The sequence below is a fragment of the Neoarius graeffei genome, chromosome 25 (genome assembly GCF_027579695.1).
Source record: "Neoarius graeffei isolate fNeoGra1 chromosome 25, fNeoGra1.pri, whole genome shotgun sequence".
NCBI lineage: Eukaryota > Metazoa > Chordata > Actinopteri > Siluriformes > Ariidae > Neoarius > Neoarius graeffei.
Genome location: NC_083593.1, coordinates 31,296,978 through 31,301,881, shown reverse-complemented (window position 1 = coordinate 31,301,881; position 4,904 = coordinate 31,296,978). Strand labels below are relative to the sequence as shown.

Genomic DNA, 4,904 nt, shown 5'->3' with positions numbered 1-4,904 from the left:
TTGAAATAATCCTACCTTAATACAGTTGAATTCTACGATTGCAACGTAAGAATCATAACAACCAATCAGGTTTGTTCTACCGTGCCAGTTTTAGTAGTGATTTATGTGAAATGTATTTTTGTGCAATGCACAACCACTTAATATTTCGTAATTGAAAATGCAAATTATTAATACGTCTATAATACATTATATTTTCATAAGAAAACAATTAAGTGATCTGAGTCTCCGTTGAGGGGGCGGGGCTGTAGCCACGAGGGGGCGACGCCCCCTTTCGCCCCCCCATGGCGCCGGGCCTGGTTAGCGCTGTCGGCTCACAGCAAGAAGGTCCGGGTTCGAGCCCCGTGGCCGGCGAGGGCCTTTCTGTGTGGAGTTTGCGGGATAGGCTCCAGCTTGCCTGTGACCCTGTAGAAGGATAAAGTGGCTAGAGATGATGAGAAGAAAGCCACGGGGACAGGATGGATGAGGGTGCGCTGTGCAGTTGACGAGAGAACGGGGAGGAAAGCAGCAGGTGATGCCTCAAGTGCTCCGTCCACTTTGGTGCTTTCAGCTAAAGAGTCCGGATGAAAACTAATTCTTCATCATCTTGTTATTTTGTCCTCAATCTTACATAAAAACACTGATGTGTAGGCCTATTTTTAATTTAATTTAATTTTTATTTTGCTCAGATGAACTATTAAACAGACTGAAGATCAAGTCTGTTTTAAAGTTAACTGAAAAAGAAAAAAAATACTGTATTATACCGTAAGAGTATAGGTAGCTTGCTGTAAAAAAAAAAAAATACTGCTTTATACTGTAAGACTTTACAGAAGCTTGCCTTTAATATTTTGTTCCTCAAAGACATCAGAATTTACAGTATTCAGCTGTATTAATGGAGAACGGTACACTACTGTGCAAAATATCTAGTATTTTTACAGCAGTTTGTTACAGTGTAAGCTCAATTTTATACACAATAAAGGAACACATGGTAAGTCTCCCATTACAACGTAGGTCTTGTTTTACACCTGCAGCTTGGTGCTCATGTGGTGTTTGAATGCTGTGTGTTCTCCAGAACATCTGCAATGGTGGAGTAGCCAAAGTCTTCAGACTGATGTGAATCTTTTGGTTTTATGAAGTCTTGATAGACAACTACCAAAGGGTCCATAGTCGGAGTAGCAGCTTCTTCCTGAAGAAAATTCACAATACATGCATCAGGCACAAGTTACCGAAGAAATGTTGACACTGAACATATTCACTGATAGCATTTTAGCTAGCAAAAGAATGTAGCTACACTGTAAAAAAAATCCCGTTGTTTTTACGGAAAAAAACTGGCAGCTGGAGTCACCAGAAAAAATCCGTAAAATATACAGCAAAACAGTAATTGCTTTTACAGCACAGCATGTACATTTTACAGTTTAAAGTAGCAAATATAACAGAAGTCCAGTGTTTTATATGCTGGATTTAACTGTAAAATGTACAAGCTGTACCGTAAAAGCAATTACCGTTTTGCTGTATATTTTACGGATTTTTTCTGGTGACTCCAGCTGCCAGTTTTTTTCCGTAAGAACAACGGGATTTTTGTATGCTGGTTTCAATGATCTACTAGACAGATATTTTTTTGGGGGGGCTTTTTTCACCTTTATTGAATAGGACAGTGTAGAGACAGGAAATGAGCTAGAGAGAGACTGGGAAATGACCTTGGGTCAGAATCGAACCCGGGTCCCCAGATTCACAGTATGGCGCCTTAGTCGACTGAGCCACGACAGTGGCCGTTTTTGTATTTTTTTTAACAGGGCAATTATGTAATTTTAACTATCACATTCTGTTTTAGTATTACAGTTTGTCTGTGTTTAAACTACAACAATTTGTAAATTCTACAAAAAAATATGATCAATTCAACATATTCTTACTGTTAAATTAACAGTGGTATTTGGTGAGGAGTTTTACAGTATATTGATGTAAATTACACACTGCTTCATTGTTTTTGTATTTACAGTTTTTTTATGTCATGATTTTACATAAATTCCCTGTTAATTCTACGGACATTTTTTACAGTGTACATCTAGGTTACATGTAACATTTCACAGTATGTTTATCCTTTTACCTGAAAACATGTGGGTTCGTCATAAATAGGTTCTGTGAAAAGCAAAAGAAAGTGAAATCACATTAAAAGGGGCTTGGTAAAACAGGACCCATTACGTGGAGGAAAAAAGAAAGAAAAAAGAAAATGGAGAAAAGAAAAGGGGAAATGCCGTAAATCTTCATACCTTCAGCTGAAGTACTTTTTATTTTTTCATGACCTGAAATAAAAATAATAAAAAAAATCACTTGAACAATGCAAATAGAAGTTATTTGATTGCTACAATATATTCAGTGTTCATATTCTTTGTTCTGATAATGACTGCAATATTTACCGTAATATTTGCAAATGTAGGTTAAACTGCTACACAAAACTTGGAGAATGAGGAATGAGAATCTTCACAAAATTCGCCTAGAATCAAAAACTTTTCAATAAATGAACAAAGTAAAAACATGATTATCACAACATGGTTCTATTCTGTGGAAACACATCTACTGATGCAACTGGACACATCGTCAGTGATGTTCCTGGAATCATTGGGTGTTTCGGGTCTTTCAACATCATACACCCTCATCCAGATGACCCAGCCGGGGCTCATTTTCTACTCAAACTATTTTATCAGTATGAATTAATCGTATCAGTCTTGTTTTCTAGAAATAAAATGAGCAAACTCTGACACCTGTATTAAGCACCTAATATGATCCTAAGAATAAGAACATTAAAATGATCAAATATTATTGTTGTTGTTTTCACCCCCTAGTTAATAATAAGTTTAATTTAATTAATAATAAGTTTAATTTATATAGCGCCTTTCAAAAAACCCAAGGACGCTTTACAATTATAGACAAAAAAAAACTAAAATAAATAAAAATAAAAAATAATAAATAAATAATAAAAAGTCCACCAAGTAGGGGTCAAGATGTAATTCCCGTGGTGTAGCAGCCACAGTCCCACCAAAAGGCGCAAGAAAACGAGTCCCACATCTCCAGCACCGTCAGCGACATCGCTCGAATATGGAATCAATTTTGTGCCAAAATGTTCATACAATACTTTTGAAATATCAAACGAAAACGACAAATCAAAATACAAAAAAATAACAAAAAGTCAATTTTTTTAGACTGGCAAACAAATTATTCGTGTAATCGTGCAAAATATCAGTCTATTACTCTTCAGAAACCTTTTATTTTTGTTCCGCGTCTTTCTCAGTTTTGTTTGACGTAATTTATTTTGGTTGCGATTCCAGCTTTCTGGTTTGCGCTCCCTGACTTTTTGCTTGCAGTTTTGGCACAAACATGACGTGTGGGTGGGCTGTCCAGGAACGCATTCCCATTGGCTAACTTGTGTTTGACTGACAGCTCCGCTCAGCCATTCCCTACTCGGATTCTGGCGGACTGTTTGCCGAGTGACCGATCCATTGACGGTAAACAAGGATCGAGTGGACTTCAGTGGCGACTATGATACTGAATTAATTCAACAAAGTGTAAATTCAATATCAGAGTGCTTATTTGTATCAGAAAAAATCTCCTTAAAAGCTATTAACTAAAACTTGTCACCTTCAAATTTGTTTTGAGTTTAATAGCTTAAAACACCAGGACTGAATTCATATTTAGCCATTTATAACAAATGCACAAATATCTCACCATTGATGCTGACTTGCGCCTCTGATTTTCCGTTTTCATTTGAAACTCGACAGGTGTATGTACCGCAGTCTGAACTGTTCGGGTGGGATACCCGCATGGTCTTCTTGTTCTCACTGAAGGAGAATCTCTGGTCTTCAGGCAGTGGAAGGCCATTTCTGAACCATTGCAGCAGCTGAAACTCCCCCTTGATCCCACACGTCAGGGTCAGAGATCCAGGAGAAGAATAGACAATGATGTTTGTTGCAGCTGGAGAATTTGGAAAAGTATGTTTATAATAGATAAGCCAGCTGCCAAGAATCTTAATCATATACAGTAAAAGTAGTACAGGTGAAATAGGGAACTCACTCAGAAACGTTAATGTGATATTAAAATATTTAATGGTGTTATTTGTAAATGTAGATTTCTCCTCATAAATGCCTTCATCTTCTGGTGTCAAATGGACCAAAATAAGACTCATATTCTCTGAATTAAAACTAATGTTTTGGCAGGGATCTAGGCATACAGCATTATTTGGCTTCCGAAACAAATATAACAGTTTTTTTGTTGAATTTTTAGCTGAATATTTATTCCATTCCACAATGAGCACATCTGCATGGTGTCCATAGCGTCCTCGGAGCTCCACTTGCCCATGCAACACTCCAGTCACTCTCTCACCATCAACCCCCCTGCCTGCAACACAATGTCAGATATACCAGCATTTTCATGATTAAAAATTATGGTATAATGCTAGTATAATGTGCTAATCATTTCCCCCCCTGTATATAAGGGAAAAAAACTTTAAATGTGACAGATATCATTTACTTTTGTTTATTTTGTGGTGTAGAAATTTGAATAAAACAAAGTCTTACCGACAAACATCCAAAGAAGAAGCATCACAATGAAAAAGTCACCTCCTGGCATTGTAAATATTACTCTAATGAACACTAAGAACTCTGGTAGGAATGAAAGTTCTAGTATTAATATGAAGAATGGTGAAGTATTTTAACTCTGCACTACGAGAGCACACTATGTACGGATGCTTATAAGCACAGTCATTGTGAAAGGCAGCTGATGTCAGCACCATGTGGTTTCACATAGACAAGTCTGACAATAAAGGAAGAAATAACGGTGCATCATGGTGTCTGAGGAAAAAAAGGCTTTATTTATAAAGATCACAGCATAAAGAAATATTTGCAGCTATACATACATTTTGCACACATTTTATATTT

The 4,904-nt window shown here is 36.8% G+C and overlaps 1 long non-coding RNA gene across 2 annotated transcripts; it reads right to left on the bottom strand.

Annotated features, from left to right (window-relative positions):
- Nucleotides 1-799: 799 nt before the first annotated feature.
- Nucleotides 800-4,700, bottom strand: LOC132873761 (uncharacterized). 2 transcript variants are annotated; one of them, XR_009651601.1, is made up of 7 exons: nucleotides 4,545-4,700; nucleotides 4,042-4,365; nucleotides 3,697-3,942; nucleotides 2,391-2,467; nucleotides 2,244-2,276; nucleotides 2,081-2,112; nucleotides 800-1,162 (listed from the first exon to the last, which is right to left on the bottom strand). It is a non-coding gene; the product is annotated as an uncharacterized LOC132873761 (long non-coding RNA). The 2 variants fall into 2 exon arrangements; XR_009651600.1 differs by lacking the exon at nucleotides 2,081-2,112.
- Between the last annotated feature and the right edge of the window lie 204 nt (nucleotides 4,701-4,904).